This window comes from Mauremys mutica, chromosome 3 (genome assembly GCF_020497125.1).
Source record: "Mauremys mutica isolate MM-2020 ecotype Southern chromosome 3, ASM2049712v1, whole genome shotgun sequence".
Lineage (NCBI taxonomy): Eukaryota > Metazoa > Chordata > Testudines > Geoemydidae > Mauremys > Mauremys mutica.
Window position 1 is genome coordinate 171,357,322 of NC_059074.1, and position 11,608 is coordinate 171,368,929.

The 11,608-nt window shown below is 42.0% G+C and overlaps 1 long non-coding RNA gene across 1 annotated transcript in view; it reads left to right on the plus strand.

The window, feature by feature from the left end:
* LOC123367580 overlaps nt 1–9,757 on the plus strand; it is a 134,636-nt gene extending 124,879 nt beyond the window's left edge. The window contains exon 5 of the long non-coding RNA XR_006578540.1: nt 9,717–9,757. This is a non-coding gene — a long non-coding RNA (uncharacterized LOC123367580). The remainder of the gene's footprint in view (nt 1–9,716) is intronic.
* The last annotated feature ends 1,851 nt before the right edge of the window (nt 9,758–11,608 follow it).

Consider the following 11,608-nt stretch of genomic DNA (forward strand, 5'->3'; position numbering starts at 1 on the left):
TGTCTTCCTGGACTGGCATCCAGTGTTCCAACTGAATGGTCAGTGGCACTGGGGCAGATCACCTCATCATCTTGAATCTCTGCCCCTCCTGGCTGGGGAAAGCCAGTGTGGAATGCCTCTGTCCATTGCTGATAGGGAGCGTGAATGCCTCCCTAAGGGAGGGTAAGTTGCCAGCAATCCTCTGAAAATGCAGTGGTTTGGCTCTTGCAGGAGAAACCATCACCAAGACTGATGTCCTCTTCATCTTAATCACCAAGGCTACCTGTGACCAGCTACATAAGCTGCACTCACCTGAAACGCTTAAGCTAACCGTCCCAGAGACGTGGCTTTAGAGAATTAGGGTCAGTACTTTCTTGGTAGCAGGTCCTGGCTTCTGGAAATCACTCCTGTGAGAAATGTGTCAGCCTGAGACTGGAAACACTCAGAAATAGTGTAAGAGGCACCTCTTTGTGCAAGCTTTTTACTAAATGCCAGGTCCAAAATAAACATTTATCAGCTCTCTTCTGGAAAGCCATAGTGTTATGTGGATTCCTGGGGTTTTGCTTGAAAAAGGTTATTGCTCGTAATCTACACCATATATAAAGCACACCCAGATAACATGGTAATGCCATTAATAACTACATTAATGTACATGCTCCAGGGATCTGACTAAGACAGATTACTCCTTTCCTCTGCGATACAAAAAGGAGGGGTATGGAAGCACTCGGTGTTCAGGTGTACGAACCACTAGCACAATGCAGAAACGGCACCACTCTACAGTTAGCCAGCAAGCAATGCTTTACCCTCTTCTGACGTAACTTTTGCAATGAGAAGCATTAAGGTGATGACTGAAGGGGAAGTAGGATTACATACGTTTTCCTTCAGTCTCTCTACTGTTCATGACTCCCTCTGAATTCAACTAAAGTGTGTCACAGTTAGGAACTGGGGATCCGAGTCAAAAGCGAATATTTGAAAGAACCAGTTTTGTAGCAGCAATTGTACTACCGACAGAACTCATTTTCACCTTCCCTGAAGAAGCACCGCCCACAGTGGAAGAACATTCCCATTATTTCATTTTTTAAACATTAATCTTTGATTACATTTTCAAAAATTGAACATCAATATAGGAAGAGTATAAAACAGAAAAATAAGTATCTGGTCCACCACTGCAGTATTACTTTACTATATGTTAATCATCAAGTTTTGTCACAAAGACAGTGCTTATTTACTATTTCAGGAAAGAGAAGCAAAATTAGTATGTCCCCAAAATGAATGTATTCAAAGTCCTACTAGAAAGCATTTCCATACTCTACTCTCCTTTCCTCTTTGCAGGATCCCAGCAAGGAACACAAGCAGTTTGCAAGGGAATTAAAAAACCCTTAAAACCCCCAAACAAACTCGCAATTTGAATCTCCAATGAAATATATCCCTCTCACATCACTATGCATTCTTCAGTACCCAATAGCACACATCTTTCCTCTGCTGCCCAGACTACTTGCTCTGGAAATGCATTCCCCTCTGTCTAGCATCTCAGCATCAACTTCAGCTAGTACATGACAGGTATTCCTGCCATGGTGCACACCCCTTCTTTTTCCCACACTTCCCTCAAATTCTGCATTCGAAAGCACTTTGCAAAGTAGATGCCACTTTTACTCTGAAGGTTTCCATCGGTGGCTAGAGGAGCAAATTTGTATTCTGAGATCAATAACAGACTACTGTATATTTTGCTGGTATCAAGGAGATATTTTGAGCCAGTTTTGCATTGAGTTATATGGAGTGTGTCCATGACTTATGCTGCTCCTCAAGTGCGTACATGGTAACTACACGAGTGACCGCCTTCTAGATGTCGTGCAATGGCCAGTGTAGTCACAGGTGAAGGGACTAGCGTCCCCTTCACATGTAATCTTACTAGTGTCATAGCTGCAGTTTACTTGTTTGGAAATTCCCCAGCTAAGGTGTGTGAGATGCTATTATGGAAATACATGATCCTGGTTAAACAAAGGCCCTGCAGTTGTTTGTTCCTGTAGACCTGAATGTCACACCACTGAAGCCATTGGGAGCTTTGTCCCTGAATTCAATGAGCACAGGATCAGGCCAATAGTCCCCCAGTCAGGAGCCCTTACCAGAGCTTTCAGTGAGACTACTTTATGTGAGGAAATGCCACAAAATAGAAGAGTCGCAGAATTGTGCCTGTAGCATTTGCAGTATGTGATGTCCAACCTGCCCCAGAGAATCCCTGGACCCAATTCACCACAGGTACTGCTTCATTAAAGTACCTGGAGTCACACTTGCCTCAACCAGTGGTGAAGCTGATCCCTAAGATTGCCACTACCTTGTGCCCAGCTTGGATGGTACAAGGGAAAATGAGCAGGTGGCGTCAGTGGCTTGTATTGTATCCTGGAGTAAAAACTGCTCTATGCACACAGTACCTGAGAAAAAACACCTCTGCAGAAAGAATAAGCAAAAAGCCATTTGCTCAGTTGCAACTGAGACTTGATCAGTACAGTGAGGCCTGTGATCTATTGTCAAGGACCCCATTACGGCCTTCTCTCGAAAACCGATTTCATTTTAGTGATGCTTTGTCTAAATTCAGTTAATTGCCAGTAAATATATAATTATGAGCTATTATGAGATCTGCCTAACACTGAAAAAAATCATCTTGACTAGTTAGTTTGGCAAAGTTATAAGCAATTGAAAATAGGTCCTTAAAATGGGCCATGTTGGGCAACCTTAACTACATGCGGTGCTACCAAGTCTGCCTATAATATCAATATAAGTTACAAAATAATGCAATCTATAGTTTAGATGACCAAAGACATTCTCTATATACCAGCTTTTGAAAAGAACTTGCTTGAGTTTCATTTTGTATCATAAATAGAATGTACCATTTCTTGTTCCTGTTGTGACAATAAATTTATGGAGTGTGTTCCAATCTGATCCTTTCTGTTGAAAAAGGTTTGGATACTGTGCAGGTTTCTTTAAAGAGAATATTGTCCTGGAAATGGAAATATTTTTACAGCATCCTTTCAACACTCAAGACAAAGGACCCAAAAAGCATCCGGATGTAAATGAAGGCATTAAAGGTAGTTGACAGTTACAAAGGAGGACTGATGTTGGTTCATGCTAGAGGAGAAAGAGAATTTATTAAATCTTTAAAAACATGAAGTAAAGGATATCATGAAGTTGACAATAAATTGTGCTATTGTTTTGAGGAGACCCTGGCCACCAGGTCTGTGTGTCAGACTTCTTTCCTAAGGAACACCTTCTGCTTTCCAGTGATCAGTTTCCAAGGTTTCTGAAAGATGGAAAAAAATGCAGTAGATTTTAAAAGTTTCCAAAGAAGGCCAGTTGTGTGCTGTAAATGTTTTGGATGTGCAAGCGGTTGATATAGAAATAGAATAACCACTTCCTTTCACCCCAAGTATATAATTCTTTTCTGTGATTCAGTCCTTTCTCCTTTTGGTTGTCTTATTTCTTCTCTCTTAGTCTCCTACCCTCATAGCATAGTAATGTATATTTCTCACACAATCACAAAGTTATTTTGCTCTTGATTCCCTACACTTTTATTGTTTCCTACAGCCCTCTCTCATGTCCCATCTTGTGGCCATGGGGTTCATGATTTAAAAATATGAGATGTTCTGGCATCACCACAACATTTTCATCACTATGACCTTCTCTTCCTTATATGACAGCAGACCAAGTGCACCCTATTTCAATCCCTGAACTGTTTCATTCCTTGGTTTGCTCTCTTTGGAAGAGAATAAGTTGTGCTATTTTTTCCATATACGAAGAGTAACCATATATTTTTTTGTCCAAATACCATACTTAAGGGAAAATAAAGAACAAAAGTAAAGCCACCATGGGAAAGGACACTGTGTATCACTTCTAACAGGCTGTATCTGAGCTGGGTGCCAAGTGGCAGCTGCCTCCAGAAGACTCCTAGAACTTTAAAGGTGCACCTCACAGAAAACAGTCATTGTAGTTATATAGCTGCATACACCAAAAAGTGGTGGCTCATGTAGAATATCATTCCATTGCACTTCAATTGTCTTTGGTGCTGGACACCTCCCTGCCTCCTTCTCAAGAGCCAGTTGGAATGGACTAAATGTGATGCTACCGTGTGGAAGGGGCAGGATGCAAGGAGTTTACACAGGGCTTCTGCACCTTTTATGCACTGTGGCTGTGCTTGCCAGGCCTCCCTGTGGCACAGTATGTTGGGGAACAAAGGGGAGTTGGAAGGCAGGGAATGACCATGCAGACCCACCATTTGTTCTCCCTGGAGGAGAGCTGCTGAGGAGCCAGAGTCTGCCATGCCGGGGATTTCAGTAAGGATAGTGCTGCTGCTCTATTGCCACTCCTTAGTGCTGCGAGAGAGAGAGAGAAAAGATTCCTTCCCTCCCCAGCCCCTGTAGAATTTCCCCCTGCACAGCCACGTAACTTGGCCGATGCAGTGGCGTCAGGGCTTCAGTTGGAGTGGGGAAAGTAAACAAAAGGAGCATGTCTAATTATGTTCTGTTGGTGTCAATGACATTCTGGGCTCCAACTGCCCTTAATTTTGTGGGCACAAAAATGGATGCTTTTCCTTCATGTGGAAACCAAAATTGAACACTGGGAATAAAGTAATGGATGTGGGGCTGAGAACAGGGAGTAGAAGGGTGGTTCCTGTGGTCCTCCTGGCTTGGGTAAGTACTGCTTCCCCCAGCTCGCCCTCCTCCTCAGCTGGTGCAGTGAGAGGTCTTCCTCCTATTCTTATCCATATAGCTAGTGCCTAGTGCATTTTTCATTCAGTCAAAGCGATAGTAAGAGACTTTGATCAAAAGAAGAGGAAGGCTATGAAATCCAGTCATTTGTAGTAGAAAGGTGGCTCTTGGCTTTTATTGAAAGAGGTGTTCTCAGGATTGACATTATTTAAATGTATGTTTTTCTTTTAAAATGTTTCCTGGGTATTTTGTTTTCCTATTCCTCACTCTCCAAAGGGAGGGCTGCAGTAGTATTCAGACCCCACTGGCATCCAAGCAGCAACATAACCAGAATCCTGCGTGTGTTTTGCCTGCAAAGCCATGCAGTTTGCACATCCATTTGCCCTCTTCTGTTGCTGTCCTATATCTTTATCTTGGAGAATTAACAACATATTGATATTGACTTGATTCCTGCTGTTAAGCTCATGGGGCCTGATCCAAAACCTGTCGATGTCATTGCAATGTTTCTTATTGGCCTCAATGGGCTTTAGGTAAGGCCCTTGAAAAGCAGGTTCTTTGCCCGTTTTAGTCTTTTCTTAGCAGGTAGGAACAAACCTGATTGGGAAAATAATGTAACTTTGGGATTCATTAACAAATGACTGCAGTGAATTTGCCTCCTCGGTTATTTATACCTCTCACATGGCCTAGGAACTGTCATACTGCATCAGTCCCTATTTTGGAAGGTTGGTATCTTAATTATCACAGAAGAATGTATAGACACACTAAAAGCAATTTTAGATAGTATTCTGTGAATTAAGGACCTGATTCTGCTCTTAGATTAACCAATTTCACATTAGCACAAGTCTATTAGCTTCAATGGAGTTACTGAGGGGCATGGATCACCTCGCACTCCCCATCAATACCTGCCCTGGGGAACCAGAGGACCAAATTTGGTGATGAATCCTGGTCACATGCCACCTGGAGCACGTTGTGCATATGCTAAGAAGAATGGAGTTACTTCAGTGGATTTACACTGGTACAAGTGAGAGGCTGTAAAATTTTCTAGAAATAGCATATTTCTTACAGAGGGCGATACAATGAATCAAACACTATCTTGGATAATACAATGCAGAGGCTACACTATACCAGTGATAAATTATGAAAGCTGTACAACAACTTACAATACACAATTTAAAGATGTATTAGAATGTTTTTTTCTTGAATTACCATCTAGCTTTTGCCTATGCTCTACAGTCAACATCAAAATCTTCAGTAAATCATTTATACAATCACAGAACAAAATACAGCTTTAAATGCAGAGGTGAAAATTGGGCCCAGTTAGCCTTGACAGTGTACCTTTGAAATTTCCTACCAAATGAGATTTCATCATGCAGTTTATTTTAGACTTCCCCAGAAACAGGCTGACATGATGACTACAGGCCTCCCAAGCTCTTTCAAAGCTACCATGGCAGAAAAACAGCACAGTTTTACAGTTTACAGAAGTTAAATGACCTTCCATGAACTCTCACCCATTAAAGACCATTGCTATAGGCTGGAGGAATACTACAAATACCTGTACATCTTCCAACCAACAAATTCCCTCTCTCCTGTTGAGACTGCAATGTATCCCTGCACTATGACCTCTGGTTGCTGCAAAACTGAGCTGAAATTTTGCAGAAACTAAACTACTACTGTCAAATGGATTTAATACAAACACCTAATAAATCCAAGCACCATAATGTGCATTAGAATAAAAAGAAAACCATATTTTACAATAAAATTCCTTTTATTGCAGCCCCAAAGTGTCATGTGATCAGCCACTGGATAAGAACAGACGTGGCTAGCCAATCTGCCCTAATAAGAGACTTATCCTGTAAGTTGTTTTTAATGGAGCTTCTAAGGCGTGTTGCTATTTCTCATTTGGCATGTAGAAATTCAAGATAGGAAAGATCTTAATAAGAAATGTGGAAAGGGTCCTTCTGTTTATTTCTTTTTACTTAAGCATATCAGCAAGTCCTCACATGAAAGTAAAATCAAATCTCTTGACTTAACTTCAGGCGCTGTGGTTTCCCAGTCAACTGATACTGTTATTCTAACAATGTGTTTGCAATGCCACAATAAGCTTTGTGCCAGCACTTCCATTATAAACCTTCCCCACCCTCCTGGGATTTATAACTTGGCCTATAATTCTCCTCCTGGTTGAAACTTGCCATAGAAAGTCTCAGCCCAAGGGATAACTTTTACTTCATCTTCTTTTTTCTCTAATGAAAAGATTTTAAATTTATCTTAAAAATTGAAAATATGTGTTAACTAAGAATTGACAAATATTCAGCCTGCGGAATGGGTCTGGCCTGAACGAGATGTTTACATGGCCTGTGGGGCATATTCAGAGTATGTAGAATCTACTGAAGAAAAGGAACTTTCTAGCCATCATGATTGCAGGGTTAAAATCAAACAAACAAAATTTACGTATGTGCCACAAATGTAAAAATACATCTGCCTCAGTCTGCAGACAGGTTGAAACAATGATGGTGAGAAGTATAAACCACCCACCATTTTCAATGTCATTGGGCTGTTGACGCTAAAGCCTAAGGGCATTTTAAATCACTGTAGTAATTAACTGTTTCATTGCTTATTTTAAGGGTAGAATTATGAAGGGATTGGTAGTGGAGCCCATGGATGGAAGTGGAGTGTGGGGTGGGAACTGCAGAAAGGAGAAAGCAGAAGGTCCGCAAGGTCAAGGAAAAGGGAAAGAAACAGAAAGGAGGATAGGGAAGAAATAGTGCTGATGCGAAATGGGAGCGATTAGGTACTGAACAAGCAATTAAAAGTTCAGTTACTACATAAAGGCCAGATTCTGCTGAGCAAACCTGCTATTGACATTTGTGTGAAATCCACTGTGGAGACTATAGAATCCTGATTTTTTACGTTGGTCCCTAGACCCTAATTAAAAATGGGATTTCAGCCCTCCCTGCTGAATGGGTTTGACACCCCAGCTTTAGTCTGTCCTGGGCCTGGGGCATCCTCTGGGATTTTCCTAGTTTGGAATCTGTCGCAGAAGGGAGGAGATCTTGCTAATGACAGTATGACTGAGCACAGTGCTTTTTGGGAAAGGGGGCTTGATGGCCTATGTAACAGGGTAAATCTAATGGCCCCAACCCTGTTCCTATTGAAGTCACTAACCAAATGCCCATTGACTTCAGTATTTCAAAAAATGGGCAATAAATACACTGGGCCAAATCTGGCAGTTATGTTCCAGAGTTCAAACGCAATAAGCACTTCACATGTGAAACTTCAGCTCTGGGGCCTCATCCCTTACTCAGGCAAAATATCACTGACTTCAGTAGGAGTTTTGCTTAAGTAAGGACACAGTAGGATCTGGCTGAAATAAGCTTGGGAGTAAACTTAGTCTTGATTCTCAATGCCTTTTAAATATACAATTATGTGTTCAGACCAGGGCCGGCTCCAGGCACCCGCTTATCAAGCAGGTGCTTGGGGCTGCAACTCCGGGGAGGAACAGCACTTTCACGTATTCAGCGGCAATTCGGCGGAGGCTCCCTAACTCCCGCTGGGAGCGAAGGACCTCCCGCTGAATTGCCACAGATCGCAATCACAGCTTTTTTTTTTTTTTTTTTGGCTGCTTGGGGCGGCCAAACCCCTGGAGCCGGCCCTGGTTCAGACTGTGTGGGTTCAGACCTGATCATTGACTTCTGGGGTGGAGTCCCATTGATTTTGAAGTTAGATCTGAGAAGGGCAAAAGCAAAGTCGTCTCTATCTACTGTGGTTTGTAATGTAGCTTTGGGCTCAGACCTGCAATTTGGATCATGGCCTTATTCAGCTGGTAAAATCAATTGAATAAGTGTTAGTCCAGTTATCGAAGGAGACTGTCATTGTGATCAGGTGAGTGGGCTAGATGCTGACATCGCTTAAAGAAGTGCCTGTCAGACCTTTGGTCAAGAAACCATTTCTTGTAGCTGTTAATCTCACAAATTATTCCTCTGTTTATAATCACTTCATCTTGGAAAAGATTGAGAGGACTGTGGCAAGGGAACTCTCGCAATATTTAGAGTTCTTAGATGTCATGGGGCCCTCTTGTTTGGTTTTATGCCTGGGTGTAACATCAACTTTTCTAGTCTCTTTGATCAACGGTCTCTCTCTGGCTGCTCTGCACTGTGCTGGTCTCGCAGCATGATCCAGAGCAGCCTAAGGTTAGGGGAATGCTGAGTTAATTTAAAGCCTCTTTTGCACCCTCTCACACATTCAGCTGAGTGCTCCGTGGACACACTTAAAGATCTGGCACCAGGTATGCAGCTGTAACCTTATCTGTATGCTGGCCCAAATCCAAAGGCCCCAAATCTGGGGAAGTTTGGACTTGTAAATGGATTGTGAATGTCCAGGTCCACTGTCTTGGCTTCTCCCATTACAGAGAGATTAAGACTGAAATTTGGTCTAGAGTTGATGAAATGTGTAAATATTTTTGTGAAAATTACCAGGAAATGAATTTTCACATTGCTCTAATTAATATCAAAACATCATGATTATTACCACTAGGAGATTTAAAAAGATGCAGAGAGATCTTAACTGCCTTGAAGATGCTCAGATGAGGGTCCTCAAAAATCAACATCAGTATCTGGAACAGATGTAGATGAGTCAGAGGAGGGATTAGCTAAAGCCCCCACCACATCCTATTGACTAAGAGGAGACAGGTGGCATGCTACTATCTTCTGCACATTTCTATTGAACCACTTGGGTTGTAGAAAGGCTATTTGTCTTTTTTTTCCCCTTAAGGAGTAATTATTCAATACAGTAGTTACATTTTCTGAAAGTTACTAATTAGCATAATTGTGCATAAACAATAATTCCCCCTCATTGTTTTTGTTGATCACAGAATGCATTGTTAGAGGGTTTTTTGATTATCAGAAAAGAATAATGGGTAGCTTATTTCATTTGGAGATTGAGTATGCTCACAGAACACAGAGAATAACTTCTGACAAAAGCAAGGGAACATGAAACCTCATTCCAAATATCCATGCTGATTTATATTCATCTTCTCTGCAGAATAAAGAGACAAGGATGACAAAACCAGAGGCTTCTTGTCCCATCTCTACAAAAGGTAGGAAGTGAGATTTGTATTTTATCTTCCAAACAACACCATTTCTTGTTATACAGAAATTGGGTCTCATTTTTCACTTACAGAAGTGCAACTTAGTGGCGTTATTTCTGGTTCACACCAGTGAAAGCAAGTAGAGAATTGGGCCTGTCTATCATTCAGAATGTGGAGTTTGTGACTGATTTTATGGGCTCAGATATTCCCACAGATGCACCTGCACAGCTCCCAGTGACTTCAGTGGAAATTACATTAGTGTGAACAAAATTAGGATCCATAGCTCTGAATACATGTGTAAACTGGGACAGGACTGGAAGAAAAAGATACATACTCAGATACTTTACTTAAAAGCAAGGGTGAGGAATAGAGAAGGTTGTTTTTGTCAGTATTTGTTCAAGCTGGAGGAACTGGATGAACATCTAGTACAGTGACTATATATTTACTTAAAGTGTATTTTCTTCTTTGTACATGACTCCATTCTTTCTGAATGGGTGATGATATGGGTGAGAGTGTGGTGTGAGGATGTGGTTTCCGGAACAGCTATTCTGCATAGCTGAATAATAGAGTAATTGCTTTAGCAAAGTCATGTGTAATGTTTCAGTCCCTTACTTCGGGTTTCTGAGAGCAGCAATATATAGACTGGGGAAGGAGGAAATCTGACTTTTTGTTGGTTAGTTGTGTGGGTGGGTTGTGTGTGTGTGTGTGTGTACACGCACACACTTTTTTTGGCAGATTTTATTTTCCCCTAAAAGGCACATTTACATTAAGAAGGGTAGAGCTCTGCTCTGTGCAGATGAAAGGGTGTAGATGTGGGCCAGTTCCAGCTCCCTGATTCTGAAAGCCAGGCCCATCCCTGATGCCACTTAGTTAGCCTTGCAGCCGGGCAGCGCTAAAATACAACACTACTGTAGTTTCATTAATGTATCAGTGCTCTGCCGGAGTAGGGTCTATAGAGTGTAGCTGAGCTCCACCGCACCTCCCTACATCAAGAAGTAGGGGCAGAGGTGCAGGTTCTGGCACCAGCTCAGCACAGTAATACTCAAGGGACTTCCTCACCACCAGGGGAATTCTCTGCTGGTGATTTGTGATTGGATTGGTGGCCCCTTTGCACCACCTGGATGGGGCTGTAACTGGGCTTGAGAATCTGCTCCCCTTCAAGAAACTGCAAATTCTTATGAAGTGTGGAAAAAGCAAACACTGAAGAAAAATCTTTATACACAGCTTATCTGGCCTGGCGCCTGCCCACACAGGGTAAAACCATCTGCCTCAGCCCCTTTAGGGGTGTGGAAGGCTCTTCACATAGCTCATCTTTTAGAGCCCAAACTGAAATGAATTCATCTAAATGGTGAATGAGATAAAGTTCCGACCAGTCAGTGAATGACATGCATCGCCTGCCAAAGGAACAGGAATTCATCTGGCTAGAAACGATAAACTAGGTTAACTGTCATAACAAATAAATCCCCTGTTAAACTGTCTAATTGATTGCTGGAGTAGATAAATGCGTGTGTTATATTAGAGAGGGACTTTTTCAAACAGGATATTGAATTGTATGGACCCACTTCTTCTCAGATTTATGGGTGCATTTAAAGAGAACTGTCCGAGGGAAATGACACAGACACATGTATTGAGGGATAGCTCACATGCCCCCATGGAAAAAATCTTTGGGGGGGGAGGCTAATCTCTGCAAAGTTCCTCTTGTGGCTACTCACTGATTGTTTTCTCAGTGCAGCTCGAAACCACTGAGATCTGTGGAAGCCCAAAGCCATCTTGCAGAGACCTTATGCTTTTGGTTACTCCCAATCCCCCTTCAACTGGTTTCCTGATGCATGGCTACTTCCTGAGA